We start from the raw sequence: 24,292 nt of genomic DNA on the forward strand, positions 1-24,292 counted from the left end.
GCCTGTGACAAGGAAGCTTTCTCAGGCCTGGAAGGATCAGCTTCAAACTCCAAGTGAGCAGGCTCTGTCATCAAGGTCATGACTGATGCTCTTTCGCCTCAAAGAGTCTTGGGAATAACACGAGAAGAGTGGCCATGCTGGACAGCAGGTGGAGCTGAATCTGAGGCCCTCTGCTGAAAAGACTCCCTCCAACAAAACATTTTATGTCATTTGATTGAAGTACCATGGGAAAAGGGCCATATTAAAAAGTGAGACAACTAAATTTTGTGTTTATAATTAGTCACTAATTCTGGGACTGAAACACTGAACCTATTTGTGTGCCAATTTCTCACTCTAATGGGTTAAGTTATATACTGAAATCACACTGGAAAGTTGAATAAATTATAGAATAAAGCCCCTATTAAACAATAAAAAATTTCAATAGCGTACTTCATTGTCTCAAATGTCATTACCAGAGGTAATAATACTAAAAGGGACACACCGATGAGAGAAATAAGATGGGGGATGGCAAGAAAAGGGAGAGGCCAGAAACATGCTTTATGACCAACTGAACTCATTTACGGAATGTGCAGAGGATGGAGATCAATTCTTAATCCAACCATTTCTCCATTTCTGCCATTAGCTCTCTAATACCACTGAGCAGAATATGATGGTTTTCTTTGCCAAGACTCTGAAAGTGAAGCTATCAACTGATCAGTTCAGTTCAGTTGCTCAGTCATGTCCGACTCTTTGTGACCCCATGGACTGCATGCAGCACGCCAGGCCTCCCTGTCCATCACCAACTCCCGGAGCTTACTCAAACTCATGTCCATTAAGTCAGTGATGCCATCCAACCATCTCATCCTTTGTTGTCCCCTTCTCCTCCTGCCTTCAGTCTTTCCAAGCATCAAGGTCTTTTCCAGTGAATCAGTTCTTCACATCAGGTGGCCAAAGCATTGGAGTTTCAGCTTCAGCATCAGCCCTTCCAATGAATATTCAGGACTGATTTCCTTTAGGATGGACTGGTTGGATCTCCTTGCAGTCCAAGAGACTCTCAAGAGTCTTCTCCAACACCACAGTTCAAAAGCATCAATTATTTGGCACTCAGTCTTCTTTGCAGTCCAACTCTCACATCCGTACACGACTACTGGAAAAACCATAGCTTTGATTTTTTTGTTGTTGTTGGCAAAGCAATGTCTCTGCTTTTTAATATGCTGCCTCGGTTGGTCATAGCTTTTCTTCCAAGGAGCAAGCATCTTTTAATTGCATGGCTGCAATCACCATCTGCAGTGATTTTGGAGCCTAAGAATACAAAGTGTTTCACTGTTTCCATTGTTTTCCCCATCTATTTGCAATGAAGTGATGGGACTGGATGACATGATCTTAGTTTTCTCAATGTTGAGTTTTAAGCCAACTTTTTCACTTTCATCAAGAGGCTCTTTAGTTCTTCTTCACTTTCTGTCATCTGCATATCTGAGGTTATTGATATTTCTCCCAGCAGTCTTAATTCCAGCTTGTGCTTCATCCAGCCCAGCATTTCACATGATGTACTCTGCATAGAAGCTAAATAAGCAACATGATAATATATGGCCTTGATGTACTCCTTTCCTGATTTGGAATCAGTTTCTTGTTCCATATACAGTTCTAACTGTTGCTTCTTGACCTGCATACAGATTTCTCAGCTGTCTTCAATTAGATATAACTTATTTATTAAAAGATCTCTTTATCAAGCTACATGCAATAAAGTCCCTCATAGAGAAAATACTTAGTTACAATATTCCAAACTAAATTTTGAAGTGAATAAATGTTTTATCTTGATTTTTCAAGTCTCTTTGCAAACACTGTTAGTATTCAGCTTTGTAGAAAACAAAGTTATGACTTTTTATCATTTAAATCAGGATGCCCAATGTATTTCAATTTATCAGGAAGCACACTAGAAGCTGTTAAAAATGCAACTTCAAAAGAGACTAAAATAGACAAACTTTTCTACAGATTATCCATTATACCCCATCAAACAAGAAGTTATTTTCATTGCAATATCTGCATGAGAACGCAAAGAATCATTCCACCAGTGTTTATACCAGAATTCTAACAATTTGAGTCATAAGAGGTATTCTAAGCAGTGGTTTCTGTAAATGGTACAAATTTAATTTTTGTTGTTGTTGCCTCTTCGTTTTACAACGATATTGGCTATGTGCCTGGTGCCTTTTATAAGAATACATTTCTAAGTAATATTTGAATAATTTAGCTTTTTTATATGGTATTTACAGGAACAACAATAAATATTCATTTAAAACATCATTTAATACTACAGTCAATCTCTGGCCCTTCCCCCTGTCCCTTGACCTTCAATGGGGAAATCATTATAAAATTTGAGACATTAATAAATAAATTTACTCGACACTTCTTTTCTTTTGATCGAAGGTTAACCAACTTGTTTTTCAATTCAGCATTTGTAAGGTTCTTCAATTCCAAGATTAATTTTTTTTTTGTTTCTCTAATGTAATGTTGCATATTCATTTGCAAAACAAAGACACATGGGCAAAAACTTCTGCAATATTGTCTGTCTAGGGACAGCTCTGAGGATTACAATATGCTCAGCTTTCAATTTTTTGAAACAATTTAGGGATGCAGTCTTTAGTTGAATTTCAAGATGGATTCTAATTTTTACATGGATCCTTCTGGCAAGGAAATTCTGGGTACCTTAAGGAATTGAAATAAAAAATATAAGGCATAGATTCTTGAAATCTCCCCCCTCCATCTAAATGAAAATGAGCATAGAGAAACATACTGTGGAAATCCAAAACATTCATTATGAAAATCATGTAAGATTTGAAACTCTCTCTGCAAGCTGCATTTGATTACAAACTTCTCTTGGGACTATGCCTAGGTATTCTTGGGCTTGTGACCAGACTACACTGCTTAGCCTACCAACCATCACTAGAACATAATTTAATATCGCTTAAGACCTACACTGTGGAAAAGTCAATATTTGAAATGCTTTCTATACTATCCTGATTTTTTCCAAAATTCCATATTAAATTTGGTAGCAGTTATTCAAAATGCTCATGGCTCACATCTTCTGTAATATTGCTGCTTATTTTAGTTTTCTCTTGTCCTTTAGTGCTAGGTTGCTTCAGTCATGTTTGACTCTTTGCGACCCTATGGACCATGTCTCACCAGGCTCTTCTGTCCAAGGGATTCTCCAGGCAAGAATACGGGAATGGGTTGCCATGCCCTCCTCCAGGGGATCTTCCTGACCCAGGGATTGAACCCACATCTCTTACATCTCCTGCATTGAGAATTGGGTTCTTTACTAGTAGCACCACCTGGGAACACCCCTCTCTTCCTTTAACAGTCCATTAACATTCAATCTCTTCTTCCTCTGTGTATAGCCACAGGTGCTAACTCTATTCGAACTGCAGAAAATACACCATCCCTCTAATCTAGTAAGGACAGTAAAGAAGTAGCCTGGAATGAAGAGGGGGCTGCAGAAGGAAAGACATAGGCAAAGAGGAGAAGCATGGTCATAAAGAATATAGTTTTTGAATTCTGTTGTATTGAATCCTATAACCATGTATACTCATCAGCAATACCATACATTCAGAAGATACCGAAGTCAAAATTGTTTTCCTCAGTCATCATATGGCTCAGAGCATTCAACTAGAAGGACAGTCATAAATGAAAGTTGAAAAGAGGCCCTATATTCAAGTGACAAGGGACAAGGAAGGAAGAATTTTCAATTAGTACTTCTATAAAATGTCACGTTCATATAACAATGTTTCTGTTTCAAATTTAGTTCCTTAAGCTAGTGGAGGTGATGGAATTCCAGTTCAGCTATTTCAAATCCTCAAAGGTGATGCTGTGAAAGTGCTGCACTCGATATGCCAGCAAAACTGGAAAACTCAGCAGTGGCCACAGGACTGGAAAAGGTCGGTTTTCATTCCAATCCCAAAGAAAGGCAATGCCAAAGAATGCTCAAACTACTGCACAATTGCACTCATCTCACATGCTAGTAAAGTAATGCTCAAAATTCTCCAAGCCAGGCTTCAGCAATACGTGAACCGTGAACTTCCAGATGTTCAAGCTGGTTTTAGAAAAGGCAGAGGAACCAGAGATCAAATTGCCAATATCCGCTGGATCATCAAAAAAGCAAGAGAGTTCCAGAAAAACATCTATTTCTGCTTTATTGACTATGCCAAAGCCTTTGACTGTGTGGATCACAATAAACTGTGGAAAATTCTGAAAGAGATGGGAATACCAGACCATCTGACCTGTCTCTTGAGAAACCTGTATGCAGGTCAGGAAGCAACAGTTAGAACTGGACATGGAACAACAGACTGGTTCCAAATAGGAAAAGGAGTACGTCAAGGCTGTATATTGTCACCCTGCTTATTTAACTTATATGCAGAGAACATCATGAGAAATGCTGGGCTGGAAGAAACACAAGCTGGAATCAAGATTGCCGGGAGAAATATCAATAACCTCAGATATGCAGATGACACCACCCTTATGGCAGAGAGTGAAGAAGAACTAAAGAGCCTCTTGATGAAGGTGAAGGAGGAGAGTGAAAAAGTTGGCTGAAAGCTCAACATTCACAAAACTAAGATCATGGCATCTGGTCCCATCACTCCATGGGAGATAGATGGGGAAACAGTGGAAACAGTGTCAGACTTTACTTTTTTGGGCTCCAGAATCACTGCTGATGGTGACTGCAGCCATGAAATTAAAAGACGCTTACTCCTTGGAAGGAAGGTTATGGCCAACCTAGATAGCATGTTTAAAAGCAGAGACATTACTTTGCCAACAAAAGTCCGTCTAGTCAAGGCTATGGTTTTTCCAGTGGTCATGCATGGATGTGAGAGTTGGACGGTGAAGAAAGCTGAGCGCCGCAGAATTGATGCTTTTGAACTGTGGTGTTGGAGAAGACTCTTGAGAGTCCCTTGGACTGCAAGGAGATCCAATCAATCCATCCTAAAAGAGATCAATCCTGGGTGTTCACTGGAAGGTTTGATGTTGAAGCTGAAGCTCCAATACTTTGGCCACCTCATGCGAAGGGCTGACTCATTGGAAAAGACCCTAATGCTGGGTAGGATTGGGGGCGGGAGGAGAAGGGGACGACAGAGGATGAGATGGTTGGATGGCATCACCGACTCGATGAACATGGGTTTGGGTAGATTCCGGGAGTTGGTGATGGACAGAGAGGCCTGGCATGCTGCGGTTCATGGGGTTGCAAAGAGTCGGACACGACTGAGCGACTGAACTGAACTGAACTGAATTCTTAGAGGGCAATGGTAAACTCTTAAGCATTCAAGATCCTCCCAATTTGACTCCAAACTATTTATCCAGTTCTATCTCTACCTGTCATTACAGCTACACAATTCTTCAATTTTTCTCTAAATATTCCTTTTGTCTATTCATCTTCCCTCTAGATTCACATTTCTATAATATAAAATATCACTTTCCACATAACTTAATGTCTCTGTTTCAAATTTTAGTCTATTTACTTATTCAAACTTCCCTAAATCTTTCAAGCTACAGCTCAAATTTTCCTTTGATGCCTTTTCTAGTTATCTTAACTCTATTTATGAAGTAGGGTAAGCCTCTTTTCAATGACTTCACCTTCTTCTGACATCCTAAAACCCTTTATACAATTTATTCATTTATTTGAAAAAGGCTTTCTTAGTTCTTACTGGTATAAAAGTACACACTTGCACAAGCAGTAAAAATATGGACTTTTAAGATTATAAGCTGGACACATAAGACAAAATCATATGCAACTATAAGTAAGAACATAAACAGCATAGGCAAAGTGTACACAGGGTTCATTGGCTGTTAGGGAAGGTAAACTGTGTTTAGATGGAGGCAATAGATACACTTTAACAGAAACACCTAAAACATTTCTTGAGTTTACTGTCCCTTAAGTTACTGTTTTTGTAGTGCAATATGGAATTATATTTTCACCTTGCTTGCACTCCATTTCTAGTTTGTAAGGCTTTTTTTTTCTCCACAGGGGAGGAGTGAAGCATAGATTTTTCTCAGTTTACCATCTCGCTGCAAGTAATAGGAAGCTCTGACTCAACTAGCTTAAGCAATAAAAATAATTTTAGAAATCGAAATTTAAGAAACCCAGATGTAGCATAGCATTAGTGTTGGTTAAGAAATTAGTAAGATCAGGTTCAAGGTAAGGGTGCCCCCCCTCATTATTCTAGCTGATGTAATAAGATAAGAAAAGGAAATTAAAGATATACAGAATGGGGAGGAAGACATAAAACTGTCTTTGTTCATGGATCAAATGACTCTCTATGGAGAAAACTGGAAAGAATTGAAAAAATACTCCTGAAACTAATAAGAGAATGTGAGATTGCAAGATTAAAGGTTAATATATAAAAGTCAATTATTTTTCTATATATCAGCAATCTAAAAGTAGAATTGGAAATTAAAAACATAATATCATTTATATTAGCACCCCTAAAAATGAATACTTAGGTATGAATCTAATATGCGTAAGATATATATGATACATGAAGAAAACTACCAAACACTGATGAATGAAATAAAAGAATAATTAAATAAATGGATATATATTCCACGTTCATGTATAGGAAGACTAAATACTGTTAAGATGTCAGTTCTTCCAAATTTTATCTATAGAGTCAATACAATTCCAAATAAAATCCCAGCAAGTTATTCTAAAGACATAAACAATTTTATTCTTAAGTATATACGGAGAGGCAACAAACCAAGAATAGCCAATCCATTTTAGAAGGAGAAAAACAATTAGAGGACAGATATTATCTGACTTCTAGCCTTACTATAACACTATAATAATAAAGACAGTGTGGTATTGGTGAAATAACAAACAAATAGATCAATTTTGGAACAGAATATTAAGCCCAGAAACAGATCCCCATAAATAAAGTCAACTGATCTTTGACAAAACCGCAAAAGCAATACAATGGAAAAAAATCTGTTACAACAACTGAACTTCCTCATCACAAACCTAACTGTAAGACCCCAAACTATCAAACTTCTTGAAGAAGACAAGGAGATAATTCGGATGATCTTGGGTTTGATTATGACTTTTCAGATGCAACATCAAAGGCACAGTTCCTGAAAGGAAGAATTGATAATCTAGATCGCATTAAAAAGTAAAACTTTTACTTTCTGAAAGACAGTGTGAAGATAACAAGAAAAAGAGTCACAGGCTGGGAGAAAATATTTGCAAAAGACACATCTGATGAAGGACTGTTATCCAAAATATAAAAAGAACTCTTAAAACTCAACAACAAGAAAACAAACAATCCAATTAAAAAATGGATCAAAGACCTTAGTAGTCACCTCACTAAAGAAAATGTAAAATTGCAAATAAACATATGAAAAGATGCTTCACACCTTAAGTCATCGGAGATATGAAAATTAAAATAATAATAAGATATCACTATGTGTCTATCAGAATGGCTAAAATCCATATGCATGAATATGTGCAGTAACAGGAATTCTCATTCGCTGCTGGTAAGAATGCAAAATGATACAGCCACTTTGGAAGACAGCTTGGTGGTTTCTTACAAAATTAAACACGATCTTAACACATTATCCAGCAATTGTGCTCCTTGCCATTTACCCAAAGGAGCTGAAAATTTATGTCCACACAAAAACTTGCACACGGTTATTAATAATAGCAGCTTCATTAATAATTGCCCAAACTTGAAAGCCACCAAGATATTCATTCTTACGGATAAGTAAACTGTGGCACATTCAGACAATGGAATATTTTTAAGTGCTAAAAAGGGATGAGCTATCAAGCCATGAAAGGACACAGAAGACCCTTCAATGCACAGTATTAGTGACAGGAGAGATCCCGAAAAGTTTGCATGCTGAATGGATTCCAACTATATGGCCTTGTGGAAAAGGCAAAGCCAAAGAAACAATAAAAAGTGGTTGTTAGAGGAACTTCCTTGGCAGTCCAGTGTTAAGACTTCCCACTTCCACTGCACGGGGCACAGGTTCGATCCTTGGTCAGGGAACTCAGATCCCACATGCTGCACAGTGGGGGAGGGGCAACAAACAAAAGAAAAACAACAAATGCATCATTTAAACACACACACACATACAACGCTGTTGTTATAGGTTAAGATGGTGGGAGGGTTTAATAGGCAGGGCACACGGTATTCTTAGGAGACTGAAAACACTGTACAATACCATAATGATGAATACATGTCAGTATACATTTGTCCCAACTGGTAGAATGTAAAAAAAATCACAAGTGAATCTTAATGTAAACTATGAACACTGGGTAATCATGATGTGTCTGTGTGGGTTGCTCAGTTGTAACCAATGTATCACTCTAGTGGGGGATGCTATAATAGTGGGGGCTATGAATGTGTGGAGCAGGAGTATATCAGGCATCTCTCTGTACCTTCCCCTCAATTCTGCTGTGAATTTAAATCTGCTCTGATAAAAATAAAGTTTCTGTTTTAAAAAATCATTTTTAGACTTTTTAGTATCAGTATCCAACTATTGCAAGAGTCCAATGAAATGGATTATATGTTCTTTTATATGATATTAAAACCTTTAATGGATTTTGACTGCACTTAGAATAAGCTCAAATACATAAATGTGGCCTGAAATGAAATGCTGGTAATTTCTAATCTGTCTTATCTCTTTTCACGCTATAGCTCTGGGCATCACCCTCAAGCCATACAAGCTTTTTTCTTTCCCTTTTCTGTACTAATTTATAACCCATTTTAGATCTTTCACTTGATTTTCTCTTGGTTTGGAAATCTCTAGCCTAGGTATTGCTTAGCCAGCTTCTAGGAAAATTTCAGTGCTCTTGTCACCTTCATAAAGAAGTTTGTCCACTTAACACTAATCTAAAGCAGTTTCCTTCAACATTTACATTCCACATCACTGTTTCTTATCCTCACTGTGTCCTTACTTTAAAAGTTACCTTGTTAACATTTCTGTGTACTCTTCACAGTTGTCTATTTCACTCCTCTGGAACATAAGCTCCATGAAAGCAGGAATCTGGCTTATTTTATTTACTGCTAAATTTCCAGTACCTCACCTAGAGCAGACATTCAAGTATTTGTGGAGTATGTGAATATTTACTTTCTTGTTTCTCTAAAAACCTGTTTGTTTCCACGAGAATTTGGCAGATGTGAGGTTGAAACTGTTGTATACAGAGACAAAAGATCTACATTCTCTTGCAACATTAATTTACAGTCAATGTTGTACTTCTAAAATTTTTTCCTACTACCTACCTCTATTGAAATAATATAAAAAGCATTTTTAAATGAGTATATCTTAAAAAAACAAATCTGGGAAGCAAATTTGGTTTCAATAATATTTTTGCCCTTCTCATTTGGGAAAGGCTCTCATCTGCAAAACAGGAAACAGAGAATGCTAATGAACTAATAAGTGCTGCTTTTTCTATCTCAGTGCATTTCTACCGTGCCATAGAGCACGACATTTAAGAAAGTCAGGCAGGACCTACAGGAGGTATAGGTAACTAGTTAATGCAAGTGACCTCCATAATCTTCCACTATCCTACATCCACTTTATCACAATTCATCAGACCACAAATGGTTCTATATGTTCATAAATATTGTCTAAATTGACCAATGTCTTAGTCCTGCAGAAAAAAAGTCTGAAACAAAAGCTCATGCCCTTCTATTTTATAAGAGAATGCAAACTCAAGAGTGAGAGGAGAATGAAGCAGAGAATAGATGAGCTAATAAGTGGGCATTATATGGAGTTGGTATAAAGTGCAAATGATTGCTGAATATTGGAAGATCCTTCTTGTTCCTTAGAAGTGGAAAGTTTCTCTAAGTCAAGGAAAGGGGAAGACTGTATCTGTAGTGTCATTTTGCATTTGTCAGAAAGATTTGTTCTGCAGAGTGTTCATTTCCAGCCCTTAGGCTTCTATTCCTCCTCTCCTCCCATCTGAACTTCTGGACTGTACTTGTGTAAATGCCAAGCAGATCCTTTGGGATCTTATGCCTCAGTATCAACAAGGAAGCCCCAGGGCAGGAGGAGAAATCCTCAATGTGATCATAAGAGGAAATGGAGTCAAGTGATACCTGCATTCAGACTGTCAGGGCCAAAGCAGAACTGGTCATCTCAAGAATGCCTGAAACAGGACAAGTGGCCAAAAAAATGAGACAGATAAGGAATACAGATATCAAGTGTCTCTGCTACAACTACCCACTACACTCTTCAGTCCTGACTAAATAATTTTATGGTAAATCTAGGAAAAAGCCTTGATCGGTGAAATTGAGATTTACAGCAATACAACAGGGAACATCTCCCATTAGGGGAAAGTAATCTCCATTTATGGGCTGCCCACTCTGTGACAATACCAAGCTAAGCATCCTTTCACACATCCTTGCCACACGTTAACTTTAGGGCAGGCGATAGCGCACTTCTGTGCCAAGGTGCGTGTTCTGTGAAGCAGTATTGTCAAAGTGCCTAGGAATCAGAAAAAAGATTGGTCTTTGCGATATGGAGAGGAAAAGGGGAAAAAGAATGAGGCCACAGTAAAGCCAAAAGAAAATGGGCAGAAGAAAGAACTTCAAGGAGCCATAGAGACTGTCCCTCACTATTTTAGGAACTATTCAGAGACATGTGTGCTATCGATAATCAAGTTTTAACCTTGAAAAGAGGTGTAGGCAAAAAAGAAAAGTGAATGATAATTTAGGAGAGAGGGACAATACAAGTTGTTCACTGAATTCCAACAAGAGAACACAGATAAACCTTAATTAAGATAATTCTGAAAACTTGATTAAAATTAAGTACCATAAGAATATCATCACTAAAAAATGTAAACTGCAAAATTATGTAAACAGGCTTGATGTCTTGCATGACCAACTTAGGATGGTGAAAGACAGGGTCATATCATGATGCTCTTTCATAAAACTCTAGAGATGAAAGGAACTTCTGTGATCATGGGATCTCGAATCTTCAAACACAAAAGATGAAATTGTGAACTTGAGAAAGTGAGTAAATTGCCCAAAGTCAAATAGAAAGGCAAGACCAGAACACAACTCGCAGCTTCAATGTCCAGGCCTTTTCAGTAAACTCAAGTAATTTCACTGTCTTAGGGGAAACACAAAGCAAACCTTTTTCCTTCACTCGAGAAAAAATTTAACTAGTGCACAGGTAAAAATAGGGCTTCCAATTATTTTTAATGTTATTTATATACAGAATCAACAATGTTTAGGCGAAAGTTTATATGCAAAGAAATGCATGCTATTTTTTGAAATCTGACTACAAATTTTCTAGTATTAACAAAAAGAAATTTACTTGACCTGATATAAAATTCTAACTAAAATCCTAATTCTAAATTCTAATTAAAATTCTAACTAAAATTCAAATCTACAAAGGACTGTTGGCTACTCACTGTTTTGTTCCATCCTATTCAAAGGCTCCCATAAATGCTAAATCTATACCTATTCAGAGAACAATGGACTGCCAGCTACTGTTCTAATGCACCATATTATCTCCATTGACCAGATCACTGCAGAATCTTGGCAAGGATTCTTTCCATTAGAAAGCTAATTCATTGCATGTATTTATGCTTTATTTATGTCTATCTGACAAAAGATTATTAAACAGAATGGATGTTAAGATTACATTAAAAGATCTGACAGAAAGTAGAACTTCAGGGTGAAAACTTAACCTTCCCTTTAATCTCGACCCATCAGAGATCCCTGTGATGAGCCCCGAATATACATAGCCTGCTAGCTCGGTTGAGTGCATTTGCTGGACAGGAGCAGAGGGTTAAGGACTTCGAGAAAAACCTTATGCTCCTCTTAAAGAGTATGATAAACAATCGTATTTTGTTTTGTTTCAACACACTACTAGTGTTTCTGCTGTTCTAAAATCTGCCTGTGCCGTGAGAGTCCTGGAGGTAACCTGCTGCCTGTGAGGCACCCTGCCTGATTGGCATCGACTCCTGGTGACCTCCCTGCAGGCAAAGCCCCGAGGACAGCCTCCTGGAAGTACAGGTAGAGTTTAAAACACAGGTCACGCCTGCATGATATTTTTAAATTGTCAGAGTTAGGAGACAGAGAAGCAAAATCATTACTAACATGATTCATGTTTTTCCCGAAGCGCTTCAAGGGTCTCCAGAAATATTTAGCAACACTCCCACTGCTTTTGTATTATTTAGATTTATCTTACTAAGATTAAAGTCATTTCTTTCCAGCCCACAAGTCCGAAGTTTCTCATTATCCTCCGAGCAGTCACATGACAGATGTTAATGGCTTCCCTGTGCTAAAGAATGTCAATTGTCATACTCTAGGGAGATTTTACATTGTGGTCAAAATACGAAGAGTACTGTCATTTAAACATGGCAAAAGGCTTGACCTGACTATTTTATCTAAAGATCTGGTTCTCACAATTGAGAGTGATGTAGAAGGATGTGATGTATCTGAGATATTAGGGAAAACATGAGCTATTTTTCTTCTGGTACTTTTGTGATTCAAAAAAGAACAGTGTATATGGAGGGAGATACTATTTTATAGTTGTGATTACCGTTCTTATATGTTTGGGTAGTGCCTTGGGCTTTTTCTTCCTCAGCTGTACGCAAATATATGCCTAATAATACAAGATGTTTCAGATGAGGGTTATTCTAACAAAGCACACACAAGAACTTTTTTTTTCCCTTCAGAAATCATATCTCTGACAAGAGTCTGACAAATGTCTTTGAGAACACAGAGGATAAGACTTGTTACCTTTGTTTTACGTATGAAAGAATCACAAATTCTAAATGAAACACTAAATGAATGCTTGTTGAAATCAGTTAAGGCAAATATAAAGTGTGAGCTTCACTTTACATCAACAGGAGCACAGAAGTAAACCGATGGCTTTGGATAATCTAAAATATCACCTGATTTATCCCTTAGTCTAAATATAAACTTTACCATTCACTCATCTATTTCTAAAACTCACACAATTCTGGAAGTATATTCTTCTTAAATTAGATTATTTCTGATTTAAGTTGAATAATTTATTGTAGTTTGATGAAAATTTCTTAAGCATTTACTGAGCTTTAATGATGCAAAGATGAATAAGATCAAAATGTACACATAACTCACTTTAATATAAATCAAGTACTAGTCAAAGGTTTAAGCAAAATGTTTTCAGATCAGAGGTGATGAAATGATCAGGGAAGTTTTCATAAAAAAACAGATTTTACCAACATCTTAAAAAGTAAGTGGCTTCCCTGGGAAGCCCCCTCTCTGTCCAAGACTAGGTATTCCAGTCTCTGCAACGGGAGAACAAAACCTCACTCTGAACAGCCATGTGTGCCCACCCCTGACTGAAATTACCCATTGAGGTTTTGTTTTTTTGTGTTTTTTTTTAATCCCCATTGAATATTCAAGTAGGCTTTCCAGAGTAGGTATTTCAGGCCTGTTTTAGAACTTAGGCTGTCTGAGGCTCTAGAAAAATGACTTGTCCAAAATCACACACAGGATAAGGAATGAAGTGAGGCTTCAAAATCGTCTGCAAAACTCCTGCATCTGCACCTGCTCTGAGCACCACACTGAACACCTTTCTTCACGGTCCCTTCCCTCCTCCAAGTTCAAAGTTAACTGTTTCATGTTTGACAAATGTTAGTTTGGAGCTAGCACCCATCCTCTCAGAGATGCTGGCGTCAGAAATGTCTCTTTGTGAGAAGAAAGGAGAGAAAGGGAGAAAGCGGAGAAGATTCCGCTAATTGTAATATTGTGCTTACGAGGTGACTTGTTCATGATACTTGACACATCCTTACTTAACCATCTCTGTTAGCCTTTGGTGAAGCAGTGCCGCTATTCACTACTGGTAAGACATTGTACAAGTGACATAATCTTTCAGAGCTTCCCTTCCCTCCTTGAAAAAGCAATGAGCCTCAGAAGGTTGTGAGGATTCAGAGATAATCCACAGGCAGGGCTACCACAGTACCTGGCATATCAGGAAAGCTCAATAATTGTTGAGCATTATTTTATTATTGAGCGAACGATACCCCTTGCTAAACTCACTTTTCTTCCAGTGCCTGTGGATGTTGTCTCTAAGTAGTGGTAAGAGCATGAAGGTGTGAAAATGTATGGAATACTTGGAAATATTCAGAAAAAGCAAGAGATTTCTAGTACGGCATAAGAGAAATGAGGTGGAGGAGAAGTGAGAAAAATGAAACAGTTGTGAAGAGATATGATTTCATTCTATCAGCAGGGAGGAGATACCAAAGGCAATTGCTGTGTACTCATGGATTTGTTTGTTCTAAACAAAGGTGTTACATAATCTAACTCATCTTTGTATTGGGAAAATAACCTTGATAATACTGAAAAAAGATAAATCTGAGAGGAGAAACACTGGGTTTGAATGACAAGTCAGAAGGGCTTTTACAACATTCTAGAATAGCTAAGATCCTGGACTAGGAGAGCTGTATAAACAGAGAAGATGATTAGAAAGTGAAATCGACTAATACAAAATGGATTGGACAGGGGATTTGAGAATCAGAAATTTTTAAAAAAGGTTTGTAACATGGGAAACTATAGGTAGTAAGGAAATTAACCCAAAGAGTTAATGTAAAAACACAATTCAGAGACGTTAATGTGTTTGGTTTGGGATATCTTGAATTTGAGAGACCTGAGGCAAAAAAAAAAAAAAAAAAATGACAATTTTAACTACATGTAGTTTTGCACCTGTGAGTGAGTTTAGAACTGGAGATTTAGACTTGGGGGTCATGAACCCAAGTGATAGTGAAGGCATGGAGTGAGTAAGGTCATTGGAGGGAGAGATCAAAAAGTCAACCCCTGCAGCAGCTGAGCAGAGGGATGGCTGGTCCAAACCACTGCATCGTCAGGACTCCCCAATGGGCTTTGGGATATTTCATCTCCTTGGACCATTACTGACTTCTCGTCCCATTTCTCAGGCAAATCCCCACAGATTATGTGACATTTACTCTTTCGTAAAAAACATCAGGTTCTAATGATGTTCATATCAATAAACTGATAATAAAAATAGAATGTAGACTACTACTCCTTAGTGATTTGGTTCAATTTTCTCCCTGAAAATTTTATTTATATATGCTCTAAGCGTTATCACTGAATTAAGCATGCAAAATCTTTGTCTTTTTGAACTCTGATCATTATTTTTCCTATTTAGAATAAATAAAAACACTTCAGATCTTTTAAACAGTAATATCTTAAGGCTAATATGTGCTTAAATCACTTATGTCAACTTGTATTATAGATAGTCCTCAAAACAGGTAAGAAATCTGTCTATATACTTAACTCCTTGGCATCATTTTCCTGTGTTCACTGCTGATAACTTCTTCAGAATTAGATGACCATTTTGGTTTAGCACATATTGGCCACAAAAGAAGCTGAACTGTGTTTGATTTTTATTTCTTTTTGGCTTGGGAAATATTCAGTGTTGATATTAACTTCAAAATTTCCTAGCCCAGATATTCAGATAAAAATTTTGGGGGAAAATCAGTATAAAATCTTAAGTGATGTTTAATTAGGTCAATTGAATATATACGTATTAGTTACCCATCTCTGTTTATTCTTTGTAGTAGTGCTAAACATTGTATTTGAAATCTAAATACTGTCTTATCTTTGCAGGTAATGTGGGGAAAGCAGGAAAGCAAGGAGGTGCTGTATACATAGCCACCAACAAAACAAAACACAAAAGCATAAACCTTTGTTGTTGGTGATGTGTATCACACAAGACAGAAAAGCATTCTACAGCATTTTTTCTAATGAAAAATTATATTTCATATAAAGGGGCTAACGTAAACTGAGAAAGTTAAAAGACAGCATATAGTTTTAGGAAAAAATAAGAAATAAATCATACAAATCCTAGAAAAGTGTTTCTCAAAATGCATTCCCCTGGATACTGACAGACACATGACAAAATGGTTCCTAGATGCATTAGCTTATGCAACTCTGATTTAAACAGTTTATTCACAGTAACCTTCTCAGAACACTTGATAGGCCCCAGTGAGAGAGAGGGGACTCAAACTTTCTCACAAGGGCATAAGAGAAAGTATTGGGGGTAGCGGACACTGGCAGTTATCCATCCAAATTCTACAATTACCTTTGGAGAACTGACCTCAAGTTACTGGGGCTGCTTTCCCAGCAAAGACAGAGAAGGTCCTGGGTGTTTATGTTCCCACTCCTCTGCCGCCCTACTCAGAGACTGATTAGTGCCACAGTATAAGAACCCAGCTCCATTGTTGACAGCAGCACCAACAGCAATGTGTACTTCAAACTCCAGAGCACCACCATGGAATCACACTGAGGTTCTTCCCACCTGACACTGTATCCCACATTAATGTCACTTTAATGTCTCTCCTATGTCTTTTTCTTCCTTACTGGTTCCTGGTTGTTCTGCCTTAATACATTCCATGCACACAAATTCTTGTCTCAGGGACAGTCAGTTCTAGGAACAATGCTGAAAAGATATCCAGGATAATACCACCAAGTGTCTTAAATGCCAGAATTAATGTTTGTAACTGAAATTTCTTGTTTCTTCCAGGTATCTGGCATAGTTTAGAACTTGCCCTTTTTGGCAAGCTAAATTCTAAATAGAAGCAGACATACCCCGTAACATTTGTGGATTTCAAGGCAAGAGGATAAATAAGACCCACACAGCATAGAAGGGGAAAAGGCAGAAGCAGGGAGAGATTTCCTCTTCCTGGGCTCTAAAATAACTGTGGATGGTGACTGCATGAAATCAGAAGATGACTACTTCTTAGAAGGAAAGCTATGAGACAACTAGACAGAGTATTTAAAAAAAAGACATCACTTTGATGACAAAGGTCCTAATAGTCATGGCTATGGTCTTTCCAGCAATCACGTACGGACGTGAGATTTCAACTATATGCCAAAGAATCGACGCTTTGGAACTGTGGTGTTGGAGAAGAGTCCTGAGAGTCCCTTGAACAGCAGTGAGACCTAACCAATCAATCCTGAAGGAAATCAACCCTGAATACTCATTGAAAGGACTGGTGCTGAAATTCTAATAGTTTAGCCAACTTGATGAGAAGAGCCAGCTCATTGGAAAAGACCCTGATGCTGAGAAAGACAGAAAGCAGAAGGAGAAGAGGGCAACAGAGGACGAGATCGTTGGATAGCATCACTGATTCAATGGACATGAACTTGGGCAGACTCCAGGAGATGGTGAGGGACAGGGAGGCCTGGTGTGCTACAGCCCATGGGGTCACAAAGAGTCAGGAATGACTTGGTGACTGAATACAAGCATAAATTAACCTAAAACCTGTTAATACAGTGTATCTATTCTCTTTTCCATCAGTTCAGTTCGGTCACCCAGTTGTGTCCAACTCTTTGTGACCCCATGGACTGCAGTACGCCAGGCTTCCCTGTTCATCACCAACTCCTGGAGCTTGCTCAAACTCATGTCCATCGAGTCAGCGATGCCATCCAACCATCTAGTCCTCTTTTGTCCCCTTCTCCTCCTGCCTTCAATCTTTCCCAACATCAGGGTCATTTCCAATGAGTCAGTTCTTCACATCAGGTGCTTCAGCTTCAGCATCAGTCCTTCCAATGAATATTCAGGACTGATTTCCTTTAGGATTGACTGGTTTGATCTCCTTGCAGAGATCTTTTGATCTTTTCCATAGTTACTCAATATTGTAAAGTTGTTACATCTGCTAATTCGTGGTCCCTCTAGAATCACAAATTGAAATACAAAGAGAAGCAAGAAAATGAATGCTTGACCCAACTGGAAATAATACTTTGTTATGTAAAAATTTATTTCTTACTTTAAGAAATCTCACTTAAATTCTTTCACATTCTGCCTCCTGGGCAGTAATATCACTCACAACCCTTCATATCATTTGGATACAGTTACTTTTTATTTTAAAAACAAAGGCAACAAAAGCGGAAAAGCAGTTTCTTGGGGCCTGAACTATGCTCATTTTGAGAGTACATGTTTAGGGGCATCTGTGTAACTGTGCCTGTACTACGTTACCAATCCGAAGAAGGTGACATGCCTGTGTTCCTTAATGAAGTTCATCTGTGTTTGTGTTCATAATCAGTGGAGCCTTCTAAAATATAGGGCCAAGCCCCACTTATCTGGGTATGAGGGCTATACTAAACAGAAAGATGAATTTTTACTTTTATTTTATGAGCACCATTTCAATAGGAAAAATATGCTGAAGCAATTCTGTTTGATCATTTAAAAAGTGGAATCCATAAATAAAAATAGGAAGAGTCTATAGTGTTTTAAAATAAGATGTAAACTGATATACATTATTTTGTAAGTTAAACTGAATTTAGCAGCTTTATCTTTCATATGAAAAAGACATATTGAAATACATTTCAGAGTTATGTAAGCCACACACAATTTCAATAAACCTATATTTACACAATGCAACAACAAAAGAGTAGACATATTCTCCTTTTGCTGGCTGCTGCTGCTAAGTTGCTTCAGTCGTGTCCGACTCTGTGCGACCCCATAGACGGCAGCCCACCAGGCTCCCCCGTCCCTGGGATTTTCCAGGCAAGAACACTGGAGTGGGTTGCCATTGCCTTCTCCGTCCTTTTGCCTACTATGAATTAATTACAGTACATATGATATTAACACTAGTAGACCATTATTTACTAAGCAATATTGAAAACACAAAATTTTAAGAGTATTCTTCTAGAGGTGTTTATAATGAAGAGTAATCCAATTCAGTAATGCACAGTAAGACTAAGCTAGTACCCTTCTAAGGACATGTTTTATTCTAATAAAAAACATCACTTCAAGTAATATATTGGGTTGGCCAAAAAGTTCATCAGGGTTTCTGCATAACATCTTATGGAAAAACTTGAATAAAGTTTTTGGCCAACTCAATAGAATACAACTTATATGTTTTTAACCTACAAGTATAAGCTATATGGCAGAGTAGAAAAAGAATATAACAAGAAGTTTGGAGTCATGAGCTATGGCTCTAAAAGGGACAGTAAAGCATTTAACCCTGAGACGAATCCATATACTTAATTTCTCATCTTTGGCACAGGTGCCAAATCACTTCAGCCGTGTCTGACTCTTTGCGACACTATGGACTGTAGACCACAAGGCTCCTCTGTCCTTGGGATTCTCCAGGCAAGAAAACTGGAATAAGTTGTCATGCCCTCCTCCAGCGGATCTTCCTGATCCAGGGGTGGAACTCCCATCTCTTATGTCTCCTGTACCGGCAGGCGTGGTCTTTTCACTTTCTGTGTGTGCTAAGTCACTTCAGTCACGTCCAACTCTTTGCAATCCTATGGACATGTAGCCCACCAGGCTTCTCTGTCCATGGGATTTTCCAGGCAAGAATACTGAAGTGGGTTGCTATGCCATTCTCCAGGGGATCTTCCCAACCCAGGGATTGAACCCGAGTTTCTTAAGTCCCCTGCATTGGCAGGTGAGTTCTTTACCACTAACGCCACTAATTTCTCCTCTTTGGCAGGACCACAATGCAAATGCATTTATTATTATATGCAGATATTATTATATTAAATGCTATTATAGTATTGAATTGTGATGTGAAAGTCATTCAGTTGTGTCCGATTCTTTGCGGCTCCATGGGACTATGCAGTCCATGGAATTCTCTAGGCCAGAATACTGGAGTGGGTAGCCTTTCCCTTATTGAATTGTGATAGCAAACACTTAATATTTGTTTGTTGAATAAATAAATAAAGATTAAATCAATCTGTTTGGATCTCTGCTTCCAGAATTGTAAATAGGAGCTCTGTAGTACTACTGGATGATCTGCTCTTTCCATACATTTGATTCAGAATAACTCGATAAAAATAGGGCTTCATTTTTATTGTACTATTCCATCTATCATTTTAAGGTGGTTTGTATCTCTGTCAGTTTTCTAAAACAGCAGGTATCTACACCCTAATGCAATGCTATGGTTAACAGTAACTTGAGTGGGATGTGATAACAGAATCCTAGGTAATTAATCCATATTTCCTTTACTATTTCTCAAATATTTGTAACACTGCAATGCATTCACACTCCTGATTTAGAACTTCCAGTTGTACTCCTACTGTGAAGATAAAAAAGTACACAAGATATCTTGGGATTTTCAAAATGCTGTGCTTGTACAAATCATAAGACTCCTTGCCTGCACCTTGTGTTACGTGCATGGAAAGGCATGAGTAAGTTCTCTGAAGTTTTAAAGAATGTCAATATGCATATGTTTGAGAGGAAATGAACCATGAATTACAGAACTTCTCAGCTTGTAGTCTTGCCCAGTCTTGGGTCTCAAAACCTTTTAAACTCTTTACTTTCCTGATATAAATGCCATGGGCTCGTTTCATTCATGGCCAAGCGAAGGTTTCCCACAACTTTGCAATAGTTTGCATTGGCTTCAATCAAGATTGCATGTGTCAGAGTAGAACTTAAAAAAATGTTTATGTAGATATGACGCAAGCCCAGGCACAATTTCTCATTTTCCTCTCAATGTGTTTTTCAAAGACTTCTAACATAGTTCAGTCAGAAAATCAGAAACATTTTTGACAATAACGTGGAACCTAATATATCAGCTTTGAAATGAATTATGGAGCTATTTTAATAGCACATAGGTGACCTGAGAACTCCCAAGAAATTTCCTACATATGGACTGTTTAATAACACAAGACAGCAATACCTATAGTTGTCAGGATAATTGATAATTATTGTTTTTAAGGAAAAGTGTCCTGGTTATTCAGTTGAAAGATGAAAATTTAGAAGAGCAAGGTTTCAATGATCATTTAAGAACAAGGAATACAGTAATAAAATACAAAATAGTATTTATGCATTAGCAAATGTGAAATGTTTTTAAAGTTTTCACTTTTCCTCATGAGGAAAAGTTTCTTTGCTTGCACAATTTTTTAAAGTTTAAATAGGTTATCTCAAATATTTTAATAAATTTACAACATTAGAATAAGTTCAAACTTAATAAATGTCTAGCATTATGGAATGTTGAGAAAAGATCAAGTTGTTTTGATTCCCTTCAATATCTCAAAATTTATTTGGAAAGTCGAGACAAACAAAAATGAAACTCTTAAGGGACAAAGCAGAGGCAATAGATAACTGTTTTTGGTGTCAGAATTTCACTTCAGTAGTTGCAGTTCTCTGAGATCTTGTGATAACTTGTGAAAAGGTAAAAACCATTTTCATACCTGGAAAATCCCATGGATGGAGAAGCCTGGTAGGCTGCAGTCCATGGGGTCGCGAAGAGTCGGACACGACTGAGCGACTTCACTTTCACTATTCACTTTCATGCAATGGAGAAGGAAATGGCAACCCACTCCAGGGTTCTTGCCTGGAGGATCCCAGGGACGGGGGACCCTGGTGGGCTGCCATCTATGGGGTCGCACAGAGTCGGACACGACTGAAGCGACTTAGCAGCAGCAGCAGCAGCATTCTCATACAGTGCTGATGCGTGTCAAAGTGGCGTAATCACTGATTAATAATGTTTTCTGAAAACAGAACCTATTTATAAGCAATATAGAAGTGTTCTCCATTATTGAGCAATTCTACATCAAGATGTGAACCCTAAACAAAAGTCTACGTTTGTTAAACAAAGACATAAAAGATAAATATTGATACAAGAATATTCACAGTAGGTCTATCGGTTATAGACTCTCCAATCAGGAATGAATATATATATATATATAAAATATAATAATATATTGCACACACACACATAACTATATGTGTGTGTGTATTTTTTGCATGACTCCATATATCTATAGTTCAAAACAAGGCAAAATTAATTTATAATGTTAGCAATCAGAACACAAATTAACCCTGAGGGGATTGTGATTGTAAAGAAATATGAGGGGGGGCTATAAGGTACTAGTCAGGCAGGCTCTGGGCTACAAAGATATATTCAATTCGTGAAAATTCAATCATTTATAATTTGTGCACTTATCTATATATAAATGTTATACTGCATAATTTGTTTTGAATATATATATTATACTATAAGAAAGGAAATACAATAAAAGGTCAGTCAATTCAGTTCAGTCACTCAGTCGTGTCCGACTCTTTGCGACCCCACGGAATGGAGCACTCCAGGCTTCCCTGTCCATCACCAACTCCTGGAGCTTACTCAAACTCATGTGCATGGCATCGGTGATGTCATCCAATCATCTCATCCTCTGTTGTCCCCTTTCTCTTCCCACCTTTAATCTTTCCCAACAGCAGGATCTTTTCAAATGAGTCAGCTCTTCACATCATGTGGCCAAAGTATTGGAGTTTCAGCTTCAGCATCAGTCCTTCCAATGAATATTCAAGACTGATTTCCTTTAGGATGGACTGGTTGTATCTCCTTGCAGTCCAAGGGACTCTCAAGAGTCTTCTCCAAAACCACAGGTCAAAAGCATCAATTCTTTGGTGCTCAGCTTTCTTCACCATTCAACTCTCACATCCATACATGACCACTGGAAAAACCATAGCCTTGACTAGACGGACCTTTGTTGGCAAAGTAATGTCTCTGCTTTTTAACATCCTGTCTAGGTTGGTCATAGCTTTTCTTCCAAGGAGCAAATGTGTTGTAATTTCATGGCTGCAGTCACCATCTGCAGTGATTTTGGAGCCCCAAAAAATAAAGTCCCTTGCTGTTTCCATTGTTTCTCCATCTATTTGCCTTGAAGTGATGGGACTAGATGCCATGATCTTAGTTTTCTGAATGTTGAGTTTTAAGCCAACTTTTTCATTCTCCTCTTTCATTTTCATGAAGAGGCTCTTTAGTTCTTCTTCACTTTCTGCCATAAGGGTGTTGTCATCTGCATATCTGAGGTGATTTGTTATTTTCCCGGCAATTTTGAGTCCAGCTCATGCTTCCTCCAGCCCAGCGTTTCTAATGATGTACTCTGCATATAAGCTAAATAAGCAGAGTGACAGTATACAGTCTTATGTACTTCTTTCCCAATTTGGAACCAGTCTGTTGCCCCATGTCCAATTCTAACTGTTGCTTCTTGATCTGCATACAGATTACTCAGGAGGCAGGTAAGGTGGTCTGGTAATACCATCTTTTTAAGAATTTCCTGCAGTTTGTCATGATCCACACAGTCAAAGGCTTTGGTGTAGTCAATAAAGCAGAAGTAGATGTTTTTCTGGAACTCTCTTGCTTTTTCAATGATCCATTGGATGTTGGCAATTTGATCTCTGGTTCCTCTGCCTTTTTTAAACCAGCTTGAACACCTAAAATTTCATAGTTTATGTACTGTTGAAGCCTGGTTTGGAGAATTTTAAGCATTACTTTGCTAGTGTGTAAGATGAGTGCAATTGTGTGGTAGTTTGAACATTCTTTGGCATGGCCTTTCTTTGGGATTGGAATGAAAACTGACCTTTTCCAGTCCTGTGGCCACTGGTGAGTTTTCCAAATTTGCAATAAAAAGTAAAGGCCAACATAGTTGGCAGTAAATGGCAAATATATTTCTGGAGAAGGTAAGTTGGGTGAAAGTAATATCTACTTCAATATATGCTTCAGAAACATCTTCCTTCAGGCTTTCATTACATGTCCCTCTGTAGTTCTCAGCCATTTCATGATGGACCTTCTAAGTGCCCGTATTCCATGGCCAAGAAGTAGGGGAAGTGACCAGAGGAGGGTAACTCAGCTTGCTATTACGTTCAACTGCCATTATAATAGTAGCTTATATTTTTTATAGTGAAATTTTGTCATCTGGTAACAATCCACCTATGAGTAGTCGTGGTGGTTTAGTCACTAAGTCGTGTCCGACCCTTGCCAACCCCATGGACTGTAGCCCGCCAGGCTCCTCTGTCCGTGGGATTCTCCAGGCAAGAATCCTGGAGTGGGTTGCCATTTCCTTCTCCAATGAGTACTGAAGAATAAAGTTTTTCTAACCTAACCTTAGATTTACAGTTTATTCTGATATGGCCAGATGAATTTCAAATCGCCTTGCCTTCCTACCAACTTGGGAAAGGCAATAAACTTTCTAACATAATAACCAGAATGTTATCACTGGATGTTCCTTATTAAACAACAAAGAAATTCAGCTTTAGTGCCTGAACAGAACTTTGACATGTAACTAGGGAGCCCAAAACACTCTTCCAACTTTGTTTATAATCATCTCCAGTATAAACCAGTACATATGGGTAGGACAACTGATAAAAAATATGTACAAAGGGTGTCAATGAAAAAGATTTTGAAATGTTTTTCAGAGAAGACGCTAAAAGAGAAAATTCTAACAATTGGCTTTTAAAAAATAGACAGCAAATTTCCAAAATGATATTTCATTAATGTAACAAACATTTATCACGCACCTATGATGTGTCTGTCAGAAAGAATAGTGTGAGCAAAACTTCGGTGTGAGAA

At 37.8% G+C, this 24,292-nt stretch overlaps 1 long non-coding RNA gene across 2 annotated transcripts in view; it reads right to left on the reverse strand.

The window, feature by feature from the left end:
- The window catches only part of LOC145511511 (uncharacterized), a 533,216-nt gene that overhangs the window by 134,124 nt on the left and 374,800 nt on the right, over positions 1-24,292 (reverse strand). The window contains exon 16 of one of the 2 annotated variants that reach the window (XR_014057910.1): positions 7,185-8,021. The exons of the other annotated variant lie outside the window; for it this stretch is intronic. This is a non-coding gene — a long non-coding RNA (uncharacterized LOC145511511). Of the gene's footprint in view, positions 1-7,184; positions 8,022-24,292 lie in introns of those variants that run through there. 2 annotated transcript variants of the gene reach the window in all.

The sequence above is a fragment of the Giraffa tippelskirchi genome, chromosome 6 (assembly GCF_054371585.1).
Source record: "Giraffa tippelskirchi isolate mGirTip1 chromosome 6, T2T-mGirTip1v1.2.pri, whole genome shotgun sequence".
NCBI lineage: Eukaryota > Metazoa > Chordata > Mammalia > Artiodactyla > Giraffidae > Giraffa > Giraffa tippelskirchi.